Raw genomic sequence first — 16,500 nt, 5'->3', positions numbered from 1 at the left:
CAAAAATTATACCAACAAAAAATTACATAAATGTATTAGAATTTAGTAGATTAAATTTTGATTATCTTTATCAAGTCTTAATACAAATGAAGCATAGTTTAAAGTTAGTTAACTATTACTATATAGTAACATAATAAATATGTTAGTAATATATCAATGATATTAATAGTATATACAGTTACATATTGCTATGCTACTTTACTAATGATTATTAAATTATCAGAGTTTCAGTTATTCTTTAAGTCTTTCTTTTTTTCTTTTAACATGTGTCTTTCTTTCTTGTTGGTGCAAAAATCAAATAGAAAAATTAATTCCATTCCAGGAAAATTTGATTCAAGAAGACAACATATTAATGTTAAATATGATACATTTTAATACACATAGTAAAAAACATATCAGGGATCAAATTAAAGTGTACATAAATTTCACAGATAAGAAATTGCTGATAATTCAAATTTTAAAAGCATGTATAATATTTATGAAAAAATACTTTATAACCTATGCTTCAAATGTTTGTTACTTCTTTATATAATCCATATGCAATAGTAGACTAGTAATGTCTATAAATAGTAATACAGTTATATAATAATAGTAGATTATTAATATATTAATTACTGATACTTTTTAAAACAGCGTAAGGTTACAATAAGATTTACTTACTCACTAAATGATCATTTCTCATGCTTTAAAATTGTCAAAAAGAGGGGCTGGAGTGATAGCACAGCGGGTAGGGCGTTTGCCTTGCAAGCGGCCGACCCGGGTTCGAATCCCAGCATCCCATATGGTCCCCTGAGCACCGCCAGGGGTAATTCCTGAGTGCATGAGCCAGGAATGACCCCTGTGCATTGCCGGGTGTGACCCAAAAAGAAAAAATAAATAAATAAATAAAATTGTCAAAAAGAACATCACAGAATTTATTAATAAGTACACTAATTCATGTATTATAAAACTGAAAATAGGATATGATTTGAATAATGATCCAATTTTCAAGCCCCTCTTAAAATATTCATGCCACAGTTTGGGTTTTATTTATAGACACATTAACATTCATCAAAATGTCACTAAAAACTGAAGACATACCATGATTCCCTTCACATCACCTACTTTGCTTCAAAGTTTACTTTCAATGGTTCATAATCAAAGTTTAAAATGTTCTCTTATCTAAAAATGAAATGGACATTACATCTCCATTTGATATCAATTCAATTAATGTTTTTATAATTTTTGGTATATGGCAAGGGAACAAATAATGCCTTTATATATTATGTTACATAAAGCTCTAACTACATTAGTAGTAGTGATTTGATGGCTTAAAATAAATTTAGCTATGAGAAAACTACAACTGAGAAAACTACAACTATTTTTATTTATTTATTTATTTATTTTGCTTTTTGGGTCATACCCAGCAATGCACAGGGGTTACCTCCTGGCTTTGCACTCAGGAGTTACTCCTGGCGGTGCTCAGGGGACCATATGGGATGCTGGGAATCGAACCGGGGTCGGCCGCGTGCAAGGCAAACGCCCTACCCGCTGTGCTATTGCTCCAGCCCCACTATTTTTATTTAATTTAGAGAATATCAGTTACTATAATCAAATCCATGTAGATAAGACCTTATATATTTAATATAGTGTTACCCCTGTACAAATGGGGAAAAATGATAATCAATGTTTATAGACCAACATGACTGCTAATTTCTATACAATGTCACAACTATTCTACAACTAGATTGCAGGCTTAGCCAAGATTAGAAATAAATATTTATTTTCTTTTGTCATTGTTCACAGTACTATTCTTATTATAGGTATTTGATTTAAAAAGTTGGGGGCTAGGGCAATAGCACAGCGGGTAGGGCGTTCATCTTGCATGCTGCTGACCCAGGTTCGACTCCCAGCATCTCATATAGTCCCCTGAGCACCGCCAGAGTTGATTCCTGAGTACAGAGCCAGGAGTAACCCCTCTGCATCGCCTCCGGGTGTGATCCAAAAAGAAAAAAAAATATTGACTATTGTATTGTTAATTTTCTGCCTCATGGAGAATTCTATTAGTCCTTTTAGATAATAGAGTTCTTGCTCAGTAGGAAAATTATGAAGAGAAAAATTATCTTTAAGAAAGAGATAAATTTTTAAAAAGGGAGATAAATGTATTTGATATAGTAATTACTTGCTATCCCAACAAAACTGAAAGGCAATTTTGATATAATGATGTTCCTGATTATTTCTTGAAAACCTTAAAAAATCAGTCAAGGTTAAACACAAACTTTAATCTAAAAGAGAACAATGGTATCTGTTTGCAATACAGAAGTTCTAACTTCCAATGGTAAACACCATACAGATGTATGGTAATCTCCCATGTAACACTACCTAAAGAAAATCCACTGTTTCATTTTGGAAGACTGGTTATCAAGTTTAAATCCAATGAGCAATATGAATTGTAACTTTTACACAGTACAAGAGATTTGCCACATTTTTCAAAACACTGTTTTCCAAACTGTCAATTCCATGTTTTATTTCACTGTGTAGCATTATCCTAGAAACATGATTTTCAATCTTTTTTAAAATTAAGTAGGATACTTATTGATAAATTTGAAGCCTTTATTATCTAGTTTATGTAAGTACATTAAATGATAAACTGAAAAACTATGAAAACATAATTTTGTAAAATTAAAAAGAAAAAATTAAATACATCATAACTTCACCTCTGCCACAGATTTGTTTTAGCTTTATTTTTCTTTATTAGCATCCTTTACTCAAAAGATAAAGCTACTGACCTAGCTTTCAAAAGAGATTGATTCATCTTGGTATTTCCAGAAGTGGTAAGTTTATGGTGCCCCAACTTCCTTGCAGTCAGTGATTACAGTTGAAGAAATTCAGAACCTAAAGCATGGATGAAAGCTAATGAATCCCTACAGAGGTTATCATTCATTAACAAATATTTATTGGGGTACAACTCTGTACTTATTCTGGGAGCTGAAGATAGAGTAGTGAAGAAAGAGAAATAATACTTCTTTAAAAAAATGTTTTTGGGTCACATACCTGGCAATGCTCAGGGGTTAGTCCTAGCTCTGCACTCAGAAATTACCCCCAGCAGTGCTCAGGGGACCATATGCCAGGGATTGAACCCAGGTCAGTCTCGTGCAAGGCAAACGCCCAACCCACTATACTATCACTCTGGCTCCTGCATAATACTTCTAGTTATGGAACTTCCATTCAAGATTGGAGAGTCACAGTCTCTACATACTCTAGTTATGGAATTTCGATTCAAGATTGGAGAGTGAAAGACTCCACAAGTCTCCATCCCCATCACCAATCTGGGAGCAGTCCCTGAACACAAGTGGGTATAGCCCCAGAACAAAAGAATTGTAAATATATCCAATACTTTAACCTCATTTCATTGCTTAGCAACTAAAATACAGCCTTGTATCTTAGTCTGTTTCCAAAGTAGAAGGCACTAAGTAATATGAAGGAGTTATTATACTCCCTTAGCACCTATCTACATTTGCTTTTCAGCAAGAACAGCAACATTTACCACAGTTAGCTTTATAATATAAAACAAAGAACTAGAGCCTGGGAGAGGTTAAGGTGCTTTGCTTTGTATGTGACTGACCCCAGTTCAATCCCTGGCACCACATACTTCAAGCACTATTGGAAGTGACCTAAGCACAGAGTGAGAGAAAGCCCTAAGCACTACAGAACATGGCTTAAAACAACAACAACAAATTTATAGAATATAATTCCCGACATCCAGATCCAGTTATAAGCACATCCCTGAGAGTATCTGAATTCAGAAGGCTAAAATTTTGACTTTATTACCTATATGCTCACGTAAAATGTGCTAAAATTTTATTAATTTGGGCTGGAGCGATAGCACAGCAGGTAGGGTGTTTGCCTTGAACGAGGCCAACCGGGTTTGATTCCTTAGGAGAGCCCGGCAAGCTACTAAGAGTATCCCGCCCGCACGGCAAAGCCTGGCAAGCTACCCGCAGTGTATTCGATATGCGAAAAACAGAAAAACAAGTCTCACAATGGCGACATTACTGGTGCCTGCTCAAGCAAATCGATGAGCAACGGAATGACTATGATACATTGATACAGTTTTATAAAATTTGTAAAAGTGAGAATCATGATGCTTATTTATAAGCCTGTTGTGAGAATTAAAAAGTATACGTATGTAATACCTGAGATAGTATACATTAATTTTTATTACATAAGTTATTACACTAAATAATTAATTTTATTATAAAATAATTACAAATATCAGGAAAGAATTACACATAGAAGTCTATATGAATAATAAAGACATTTTATTTTTTAATTAAAATCATGTTTTTACACTTTCTCTGACATATACTCTTTATTTCTCTGAAATCTAGATGTCCAACTATGCAGTATATTACACTACTCCATCATATTTCCTGTTCAAGAGGCAGGAGTGGAGATAAGAAATACCACTGACTGAAGGAGTCTTTATGATGACAAAACCCTCAAACATTTAGAACATCCAAAATACACTCCACTTGCAGACTCCACAGAGCTTCAGTAGTTTGTGCAGATAGTCCATTTAATCCTACCCAACATCTCCTATACCAGACATCTCCTGTACATCTATTGACCAAAAATAGCATATGACACCTAATATCACACACACACACACACACACACACACACAAACACACACACAGGAGAGTATAACGTTGGGTTGGGTTTGATCCCTCGCATCCTTTATATTCCCCGGAGTTTTTCAGGAGTGATCCCTAAATGCAGAAACATGAGTCAGCTCTGAACACATCTGTGTGTGGCCCAAAACCCAAAAATTTAAAAATGAAATAAAGTTTCTGCCTTGCAAGAATGAGTCTGTGATCTTGAGCTCCAGTGCCACACTGCATGCCCCATGTGCAGTCCAGACAGCACTGCTTCTTGAGATCTCAGGCAGTACAACAAAGGCTGCAAAATGAGTGAACACTGTATTAAAAGTGTACAAGCACTTTTAATAAGTGTAGGCACAAATGCAAAGGTGGGAACATAGGTATGAGCACCTAAACCATAAGCTCCTGGAAAGCATAAGTACAAGAAACACAATTAAATACCTGCAACCCTACCTCCACTCACATAACCACCATAGCTGAGCATCATGCAAATAACTAAGTGTGTGAGCACCACAAAAGTGTGTGTGTGTGAGTGTGTGTGTGCGTGAACCCCAGTCACTGTAACAATAACAATCATAAGCAATGGAGGAAAAGATAGAGACAGTTTTTCAATTCAAATGGAACAAATCTAAACCTTACAGGGGACACTTTCATCTAGTATTTGTTATAACTTTAGCCAGGATTTTCAGGTTTATTCTCAAAAAATGAAATTGAAGGAAAGTATCATGGAAAAACCTTTACCTTCATCCATCTTCCATCTCTAATACTTTAGGTGGCATTATGATTTTTCAGCAAAAAATGCCAACTTCAGAGTAGAGTCAATTTTGAGAATGTAGTTATTTAATACGGTGTACATACTGTGTACCAGATATTATATTAAATATTTTGGAAAATTCAGGCTGAAGAATGCCATAGTGCCTCCTCTAAAAAGGCTTACGTTCTAATATTCAGACAAATGCTTTCTGAAATCGAAACATAAGTGTATGAAACTAGAGCAAAGTAGTTTCTACACACCTCAGAGGATGAACCCTTCACCAGGTTGGACATTATTGTTCTAGAAAACCTTGCAAAACATACCTGTTATTTAACACAGTGTTTGATGAACTATGGGTTACTTCAAAAAACAGCTGGATATATTATTTAAATACAGATTCAAAGCCTTAGGAGTATCCAGGTCTCTTTCGTGTGTGATAAAGCTGAAGAACCACTGCTTTCATTTAGTTTTACTTATTTGCTTTATGAAAATATATACGATACTGTACTTTTCTCTCATTTTAAATTTCCATACTATTCTATAATATTTCTATAATATTCTGTATCTATACTATATAGTATTTCTATGCTATTCTGTAGCATTCAGTTTATATACATTCAGTTTTATTTATTTGCTTTATAAAATATACAAAACACACACTTTTTCCTATTCTAAACTTCTATAATACTCTGTAGTATTCGGTTTACATATCATAGTTTGAGAACTTCCTTACAGACATTTATGTTTCTATTTTAGAAAGCATGTATAAAAAATAGGTGAGGAGAAAGAAAAGTAGAGTCAAGTAAACCGGTTCAAAGGCCTGAGAGACAAAATTACCAAAAGATTTTGTAAATACTAGAGAAATATCACTAATATGTATAAACATTAGTGCATATAGATACATGAATAATCACAGGGAAAATTGCTCATTTTCTGAGGGTCATGGGATCATAACTGATGTTTTTCTTTTTTATATCATTCTCATTTTGACTAAAATTTTAAACTTGAATTTTAAAAAGTGTTTCTCTGAAGGTCAGAGAGATAATACAGTGATCAGGAGCTTACTTTTGTACCTGACCAAGGTTGATCCTTGGCACCACATATGGTCCCCTTAGTATAGTCAGGAGTGATCCCTGAGCACTGACACAAGAGTAAGTCCTAAGCACTGCCAGGTCTGATGCCAAACCCAATTTTGGATTTTTGGAGTCCACAGCCAGCAGTTCACGGCTTACTCCTGGATTTTCACTCAGGGTTCACTCCTGGTACGCTGCAGAGGGCAAATGGGATGCCAGGGATGGAACCCAGGTCAGTCATGTTCAAGGCACGTGCCCTGCCCACATCAGCCCTAAACCCAACTTTTCTGTGTTCAAAAAGTTTTTCTCTAAATGTTAAAAGTTCAATATTTTTGAAAATAAAAAATTCTTGAACTATGATTTTTCTATATTAACAGTAATTTAAATAATGAGAAGATATAGAGGAACAATGTGATAAAACAGAAAGCATGCAGGACTTTGGAAAGTCAATATCATAGTCCTTCTTAGTTATGTAAGGTGATATGCTCCAAGACCTCAGTGCATGTTTGAAATCATGAGAGCTGCATTAAAGAATGAGTATCAAAATGTTTAATTAGAATGATTAGATTTCAAGGAAAGTAGGAAAAAAAGAAATAAGTTAAAGATAAAAAAAAGAGTATAAATGGTGAAAAAATCCAATTTATCCTTTCCAAAACACAAAATAAATTGGATAATGGGAGAGACAAAATTCTCGAGTTAAAAGTGTTCTCCTACTCTTCCTACAAGAATAAGAATAATGGGGTGGGAGAAATAGTTCAGCGGGCATTACCAGGAGTGAACCCTGGGCACAGAGCCAGAAGTAAGCTCTGAATACAACTGAGTGCGGCCAAGGCTACTCCCCCAAATAAAGAATAATGATAATAGTATTATAGTTTCTTGAATACTCCAATGTACATGTATATATACTTAACTGTAAGAATGTTAATATAATTGGTTTAAAATTATGACATAAATGAGATATTATATAAACTACACCTTTTTTCACATCATTCCTCTTCACAGACCTATAATACCTATAATAATTAAATTTAGGGCAGGGATGAGGCTCTAAAGTAAAGTGCAACCTTACGTGCCTGAGACCCAACTCAATCTATAGAATAGCGAAACAAAACAATTACACTCACATAATGATAAATGTTATGAATGGCTCTAAAACTTTTTAAAAACCCAACTGGAAATATTACTGAAATGCACATTTAAGGATCCCACCACAGAAACTCTTATATTCAGTTGAGTTTTATATTAAGCAAGCAATAATATGCATTTAACAAGAGCCCCAGGCAAATAATGCAGGGGTTGACAGATCATGTTGAAAAAGTGAATTTAAGGATGCATTATCTCTTTACAAACTGATTAACCAAAGAATTCGAGGAGTGTGGTACACTAGAGAGAACAAAGAATTTTGACATTAAAAGATCTAGTTTACCCCTCTGACTTAATCCCCACTCTCTCCCTCACTTGCCTCTCCAGTTCAGTGCCATTGACCCCCGAGTTTCCCTTATCACGACAAGCAAAAAGTTCCTCTTCTTAAACTCTCCAAAGGTTCCATTTCTAGCAGCCTTTAGGTCTTCACTCAGGTTTCACTACTTAATGAGAACTAGAGTTGCGGGGGTAAATTTCAGAATAGCAACCCTATTTTCTAATTTCTCTTCTGCTTCATTTTCCTCTTTAGTGCTTCCTACTTTAATTTTTCTTTTGCTTATTGGTTGAGTCCTAAGATGACAAGGACATCTGTCAATGTCTTCACTAGACTACAACAGTGAGAGTTGAAGGAAATTTCATTTGGCAAAAAAACAAAACAAAAAGAAGGTTAAGACATTCACTTAAAGGAGGCAGATATAGCCAATATACAGAGAGCTTACTAATATACAGATTTCTGTGCCCTGCCAGAGTCTTTTATTAAAGGTCCAGATTGGGGTTGAGAGTCTAAATTTCTAACATGAACACAAGGTGATAGTGATGCAGATGGAGTTGCCAAGAATCTCTGTTGGTTTTTTAGTGCAAGTCAAACAACTCCACTATATGAGAAGAGCTGTAGCTTAAACAAAAAGTTTTCGTGATATGTACATTTAACAGGATAGAAAAACAAGTCCTCTAATCTCTAAAGTACTTAAACTAAAGAAATAACCTTCAAAAACAACATTTTCAGTTAGCAGTACATCTATTCTGGAAAGTTACTGCAGCTTAATTTTTAAAAGAACTAGTTTTGGTTGTTTTTATTTTTACTCATAAATATTTCAGATGATATTTTTGTATATGCCTTTGTTAATTTATCTAATTATTTCTTTTTTAGTAAATTCCTTTCAGGGAAAATTTTGTATATTAGAAACACCATTTTTATTCATAATCATAATAACATTTGCTAAAAACTTATTTTTATGCAAAACTCACATAATTTAAGGGCCCAGGGAAATGGTACAAGAGTTAAGGCACTTGCTATACACATGGCTGACTCGAGCACTTGAGTCTGGGTCAACCCCTGGCACTACATAAGGTCTCCCCAAGACCAGCCAGGAGTAATCCCTGAACAGAGTCAGGAGTAGGCCCTAAGTACAGCGGGGTATAACCCAGCACACACACCCCCAACCAAAATAAAACCCTCATATAACTTAATGCATATTTTTATAGCTATTTTATTCATTTTAATCTTTAATTGAGGTATCATTGTTCACAATAGTAATGAAGTTGCTATTTGATAGGATATTACATGAATCCCTCCACCAGTGTTTCAAGATCCCACCACTACTTTCCCATGGCCTATCAGGAAAAAAATTTTGTTTTGGTATTTGGGCCACACCCAGCCATGCTCAGAGGTTACACCTGGCTTCTGCACTCAGGAATCACTCCTGGTGGGGCCTGGGAACCATGCTGGGGACTGAACCTGGATTGGCTGGATACAAGCAAGCACCCACTTTACTATTGCTTCAGTCCTTAGGAAAATTTTTGACTCAAAGAACTTAGTTCAGACCTTTCTCCAATGAAACACAAGTACTGTTTCATCACAGTCCAAAGACTCCTGCCATATGCAGTCGCTAAGCAGCTGAAATGTGACCAGTGCACAAAAAATAAGAATCTTTGCTTTCATATTTAATTTTAAATTGCCACATATGACTTACCATTTTCAATTATTTCTCTAAAAACATAGGAGAGACTAATATAATAGGCCAGATATTAACAGTTAAAGTCAAGATTACGTGATGTCAAATTGCTCTTCAGAAACTGGGCTAAAAGACAGTGCAGCAGGTAAGGCACTTGCTTTGCATGTGACCAACCTGGGCTCAATTCCCAGCAACCCATTGGTCCCCCAAGCACTGCCACGAGTAATTTTTGAGTGTAAAGCCAGAAGTAACCCATGAGTATTGTTGGGTATGACAAAAGAAAAAAAAAAAGAAAAAGTAAAGTGGTAAATTATTTGACTTCACTCTGCTTGCACAGCATTTGAGTTGGAGGGTACACCCAACAGTCCTCAGGGCTTTCTAGCCCTGTGCTCAAGAATCACTCCTGGCAGTGCAAGGGGATCAGATGCAGTATCTGGGATCAAACCTAAGTCAACAAGCTCCTTGCCTGTACTATCTCTCAGGTCAAATAACCACTTCTTTACACCATTACAAATTTATTTGGCTATTAGTTATGTTCAAGAGGGATGTTTCTTTTGATATCACACTCACCTGAATGCAAATTTTTATCAATGTTAATTAGCTGAGAGGTTGGAAGCTATTTGCCTTCTACATATGCTTTACTGAGTCCTTATGTTCTCTTTCCAAAATTTAAATTTATTTTTTATTAAATTCATTGGACTGGAGTGACAGCACAGAGGGTAGGACGTCTGCCTTGCATGCGGCCGATCTGGGTTTGATTCCTCTGTACCTTTTGGAGAGTCCGGCAACCTACCCATGGCATATTCGATATGCCAAAAACAGTAACAAAAAGTGTCACAATGGAGATGTTATTGGTGCCCGCTCAAGCAAATCGATGAACAACGGGAGGACTGTGCTACGGTGCTATTAAATTCATTAAAATATTAATATCCAGCACCACTTGAAATATCAAATGATCTGCCCACACTGACCCTATTTCCAAGGACAAAAATCAGTGGAGCTCTAGAAATTCTTCCACCTTAAGATTTCTTTAAAAATAAAAAGATTTATTTGTTCATCGGATTCATCAATCCCTACTAAACTACAGGTGTCCTGCTTCACTGACTAAAATTTTCTACCTGGTCTCTAAAAGCAGCTGAATATTTATAACTCTAAATAAAATTTTGAAAGATTTAGGGAGTTGATTAATAATTTGCATTCCATACTTAGCAAATGTAAAGTATCTTTTGGCAATTTCCAGTTTATTTAGTACCTAATAACACAAAACAACAGAAAGCTTTTCTTTTTTTTAATTAATTTTTTAAATTTTATTGAAACACCGTGAGATAGTTACAAGCTTTCATATTTGGGTTACAATCTCACAATGATCAAACACCCATCCCTCCACCAGTGCACATTCCCCACCACCAATATCTCCGGTATACCTCCCCTTTCCCACCCTCCCCCGTCTCTATGGCAGATAGTATTCCCCATACTCTCTCTCTACTTTGGGGCATTATGGCTTGCAATACAGACACTGAGAAGTCATCAGGTTTGGTCCATTATCTACTTTCGGCATGCATCTCCCATCCCAACTGGTTCCTCCAGCCATCATTTTCTTAGTGATCCCTTCTCTATTCCATCTGTCTTCTCCCCTCCACTCATGAAACAGTCTCCAGCTATGGGGCAATCCCTCTGGCCCTTGTATCTACTGTCCTTGGGTGTCAGCCTCATGTGATGTTACCCTACACTCCACAAATGAGTGCAGTCCCTCTATGTCTGTCCCTCTCTTACAACAGAAAGCTTTTCAAGTGCTTAGTGACATTTCTTACTTCTAGAGCAGTGGTTTAGCATCAGTTGTTGAAATGCAGATTACTAAGACCCATTCCCAGAGTTTCTGATTTGGGTCCAAAGAATCTTCATCTAAACTCAATTTTCAAATACAGCTCCATACTGAAAGGTGGTTTTCTCAAAAAGATATAAAAAAGACTCCTGGAAGCATATCTACAGTGTGTTATTTTGATAACATAATATAAATTTATAATCTTCCCCCACACCAGCATATCCACCATATTTATTATTTTATTTATCTTTATAACAGTCCTGTCCAAAAGATTGATAAATAGGGAAGTAATGCTTAATCCTATTGTACAGAAGAAAAGTAAGGTGCAGGAGCTAAGGAATGTCTCCAGAAACACACGATAGAGAAAAATGTTTCCTAACTCCTAATCTTGGTAAAATAGGCAAGCACAGTCAGTCCAGGACACAACTGGAGCTTGTTCCTCCAAACTGGTACCATGAAACAGAACCCTACTCAGGACGAGAAAACATCATACAAGATAAGGTTCATAGCAACAAACACTTATCAACGGATTCTGTGTTTGTTAATCTACGCTATTCATGGCTAGCCTCTATTATAAAGGCTGCTGAAATCACTCAGAACATAGAGAAAAACTAAAAATATAATCTGAAACCACAACCTTGAAAAGATAGGGAATTTATCATAGGCATGACACAAGCAAATATGCTGAAGGTCTGTGTGGTAAGGGATAAATACAGAGTTAGGCAGAAGAAGGAGTCCTTGTGGGAGCTTCACATCTGGACTTGGAGGAGTTACTATCACGGGTCAGTCAAGAATGGGAGGGAAGGAAGAGTACACAATAGGGAGCCCTCCTGGGGCTCAGCAGCACAAAGAGTTGCTGTTATCCACGTTGGGTGTGTGTTTGCCAGGAATATCAGGGCCACTGGAACTCTAGAACTTACAAGGGCATGCTTTTGTGTAGTCTAAATTACCTTGGCTATATAAGTACTCAAGTCAGAGGGTATGGCTTCATTACCCATGTGCAGCCAAAAGATACCATGATTAGAGCTCACGAAGCTTTCTAATTTCAGCACCCAAGTCTGAGAGAATGGTTAATAAAACTCCACTAAATTTTGATCACAGTAATATTGATTATAAATCACTCTATTAAAGGGGGGGAAACGTAGAGACTGCTTTTCATTTAAATAACATTGATATATGGAGAACATAACCTATAAGATAAGTAAAATATCTGTTTTAAGGGTTATTCATATTCTAAAAGCTTTCCAGTTACTAATTAAGTTATGTCAGGCACCCTACTGGTAAATAAACTACTTATACTTTATCAAAGGAAATATTAAAAGTTTGGTAACAGCAATTTCCCTAAATATGGCACTGTGAGAGGCTGGAGCGATAGGGTGTTTGCCTTGTACGTGGCCAATTGGGTTCGATTCCCAGCATCCCATATGGTTCCCCCCCCCCACCCCCAGCACTGCCTGGAGTAATTCCTGAGTGAAGAGCCAAGAGTCAGCCCTGAGTATCGCCGGTGTGACCCAAAAAGCCAATATATATATATATATATATATATATATATATATATGTGTGTGTGTGTGTGTGTGTGTGTGTGTATGTATATATACATATATATATATATGGCACGGTGAACTATGAAGAAAATTTACTCTCATACAACTTGATACAGAGGTCCAGTCAACAAAAAGTGATATTTTGTGGGAAAGTGGCTGGTTTCTTATGATGTTAATCTTATAAGAGCAGAAATGTGGTTTAAAGGTTCTTCAACTTCTCATTATGAATCTACCATCAGTAAACTTTCTTCCTTGTTTCACCATCTAAAAATCACAGGTCCAACAGGGTATTCCTTAGTCTCAAGAAACCAACTAAGCTACTATTTTACTATTACTAAATAATCACATGATATTAGAATTAGGGTTCTTAGAAGCTGAGTAGTTTAATTCTTTTAATTGAGGATGAAACAAAAGTAGTGCTAAGAAGTTACTTTACTTAGCTAGTTTGTAAGCAAAGCTGGCCCTGGAATTAAGAGATGTGACCTAATACCTTAAACTCGACCTTCATATTTCTTCCTTAGCATAAACATTTTTTACATTGTCATGTCACCAGAACTATACATGTGTCATGTCCTTTCAATGCATTCAAGATATAGGTTGTAGCACATATTAAACTATATATAGTTCTCATCCTCTGCTTCATAAGGCATCCCAAAACCAACACAACATTCGTCAAAAGTTGAGGAAGAGGAAGAAAGAGAGCGAGAGAAAGAAAAGAAAGAAGAAAAGGAAGGAAGGAAGGAAGGGAGGGAGGGAGGGAGGGAGGAGAAAGTGATGATGGGAGGGAAATAGCAATTAAAGAGATCTACTTTCCACTGAATACTTGTTCTAAGAATTTTAGCCCTCAAAATTGATCTTCAACTATAATAGTATCTGTCATAAGGCAAATAAAAAAGGTTCTAAGATCATCATAAGTAAATATATAACAACTATCATCAATGATATATAATTCAATCTTATATTCAGTTACTTTCATTCTTAGTTTCAACAGGTAATCGTTTTACTAGGTTTATAGAATGAATGTATCAGAAATTGTTTCAGTTACAGAGAAAACTGGGGGCAAAGGCTGAAGGAAAGAGGCTTCATTCACACTGCTGAAATTTTTTACCCTATGCATCTTACTTTGCAATATTCATTTATTCAGAATCTACTTTTAAGCACATGCCCATAGATATTCAATTCTATTACTCAATATTTCCAGTAAAATACTTTTTCTTCTTTGACTAAGTTTTCGGTATTCTAATTTGTCAAATGATATAGAAGTGTCTCGGGGGAAGGGGGGAGCTATGGAGTAACCAATGGTCCATAAGTCAAAGCAGAACCCCAGAAACTGGACAGAGGAAAGAAAGGCTTTTAAAGGGAGCAAACATTTTATTCAAAACCTTTTTTTTGGGGGGGGGGGGAGGACCTTTCACGGAAAAGTTCTTTAAAAGGCATGGTTTGAAAATGAGATTTCCATTCAATTTCCCGTCTCCATGGGAGGGGTGGGGGTGTGTCTCTAGTGGTGGGAAAGGGAGAAATTAAAATCTGGTTTCTAGCTTCTCCGCAGGAGGCGGCAGGCCCTGGGCGGCAGATAAGGGCCTCGCAATCAGGCTGCCCAGAGGCAAAAAGCGTGATCGCGAGTTGCTGCGGGATGAGACCCCTCGGCCGGGAACTGCGATTATTCCCAGCGACCACACATGACTCGCAACCCTGAAACACCCCGCATGCCACCGCCGCGATGTTCCTCTCCCAGGCTCGCAGGCGGGGCTGACCACGCCGCCTGGGGCACACACCTCCCCGGCCGTGCCCACGGTCCGCGCCCGCTGTCAAGCGGACTCTTTGTCTCGACCCACTCACGGAAGCAAACCGGCCCAAACACTCGATGCCCGACGACGCGCGGGCGCTCGCGACCAGGTGACACGCGGCGCTGAGGAGCGCGCCCACGGACACCCCGCGCCCCACGCCGCGCCCCGGGCCTGCCGCAGCCCCACGCTGCCAACTTTCTCCCGCCGCATCCCGGCCGCGCTACCTGCCGCCCCCGCCCGCGCAGCGCCCAGCTCGGGCGGCCTCGCCACAAAGGCGGGGAAGAGAGGCGCCTGACAGGCCTCCGGCCGCGCGCCGCCGGGCTCTCCTCAGGGGCCAGCGCCGGGCGCCGCGAGGTGGACCCGGACGGCTGCAGGTCCGACCCTGGCCACACCCGCCACAGCCGTGCGCGCGCGCAGGGACACACGCGCACACATACACGCACACGCACGCACACACACGCGCAGACACACGCGCAGACACACGCACATACACGCACACGCATACACACACGCGCACACACATACACGCGCAGACACACACGCGCGCGCGCACACACACAAGCGCACACACACGCATACACACGCACACATCCACGCACATCCACACACGCGCGCGAGCACACACACGCGCTCTCACACGCGCGCGCGCGGACCGTCCACTGGCCGCGCTCCCCCCCGAGGAGGGCAGCCCGCGGCCGGCAGGGGCCCGCCGCCCGCCGAAGGGCAGCCCTGGCCGCCTCAGAGCCGCCCCCGCGCGCGGCCCGCGCCCACCGCCTCCCCGCGCCGCGGGTCCCCGCCGCCACTCACCTGGCCCTGGGGCGCGAGGGCGGAGGCCCGGGGGTGGCCGCGCTCGGCCGGGGATCGGCTCCCCACCCCCAGTCGGGTCCCGGCCGCGCTGGCCGCTCGCCGCTGCCGCCGGCCGAGGTGCTAGCGCCGCCGCCGGCTGGCGTCTCTGTGGCAGGCGCGGGCCGCGCGCGGTTTCCCGGGGCGGAGCGAGGCGGGGGCCGCCGCGGCGGGAGGCGGATTCCTCAGGTGCTGCCCCTCCCGCTTCCCCGGAACCGCGGCCGCACGGAGCCCCCCGCCCCCCGGCCTGCCGGGCTCCCCCGCGCTCCCCCACGGCCCCCCCCGGAGCTACGCCCCCATCGCCCGGCTCCGCCGCGCTGGGGCTGTCGGGGTGCTCGGGGAAGCCGGGCTGCACCCCCCTACTGGAGGGTTTCTGCGCACCGCCGAAGGACAACTGTCCTCGCCAGCGCCTCTCCCTCCACGCGCCGCGCTCGCCTCCTCGCACCATCCCTGCCGCCCCCCGACGGCCGCGGAAAGGCCCCACGCGCGATTCGGCCCGGGCAACGACGGGGCAGAAACTCGCGGCCTTTGCCTGAGGACGACGGCGCCGCGGCGGGACACCGGCAAAACCAAACCTGCCCGGCACTCAGGGCCAGCGCCCCGTCCTCAGCTCCAGCCGGGGCACGCCCTGCCTCGAGCCCTCGGACCCGGCCCGGGGACGGTGCTTACTCGCCACGGCGGGGCCCGAGCTGCAGGGACCCAGGGAACCTCCGCCCCGGAGCGGCCGCTTCCGAGCCGGTCCCGGCTCTTGCTTGATGGGTGGCGCAGGGCCAAACGTTCTCACAAGATGCTGTGAGATAGCGACCAATCGATTTCACTCCACTTTTTACAAGGGGCTTATTCTGTTGTTGGAGATAGAGCTGCTGCTGCAGGGTTTCCTTTGAGGATTTGGGGGCTGGGGGTTCGGGAGGAGGGTTTTTGTTTTGTTTTGAGCTA

At 40.6% G+C, this 16,500-nt stretch overlaps 1 protein-coding gene across 1 annotated transcript in view; it reads right to left on the bottom strand.

Moving 5' to 3' along the window:
- Positions 1-15,728, bottom strand: part of GREB1L (GREB1 like retinoic acid receptor coactivator) — a 273,408-nt gene extending 257,680 nt beyond the window's left edge. Inside the window, exon 1 of the mRNA XM_055126772.1 lies at positions 15,529-15,728. The gene's annotated coding sequence lies outside the window, so the exon portion shown is untranslated. The remainder of the gene's footprint in view (positions 1-15,528) is intronic.
- Between the last annotated feature and the right edge of the window lie 772 nt (positions 15,729-16,500).

Source organism: Sorex araneus, chromosome 2 (assembly GCF_027595985.1).
Source record: "Sorex araneus isolate mSorAra2 chromosome 2, mSorAra2.pri, whole genome shotgun sequence".
Classification (NCBI taxonomy): domain Eukaryota; kingdom Metazoa; phylum Chordata; class Mammalia; order Eulipotyphla; family Soricidae; genus Sorex; species Sorex araneus.
This window is presented reverse-complemented; position numbering and strand designations above follow the sequence as displayed.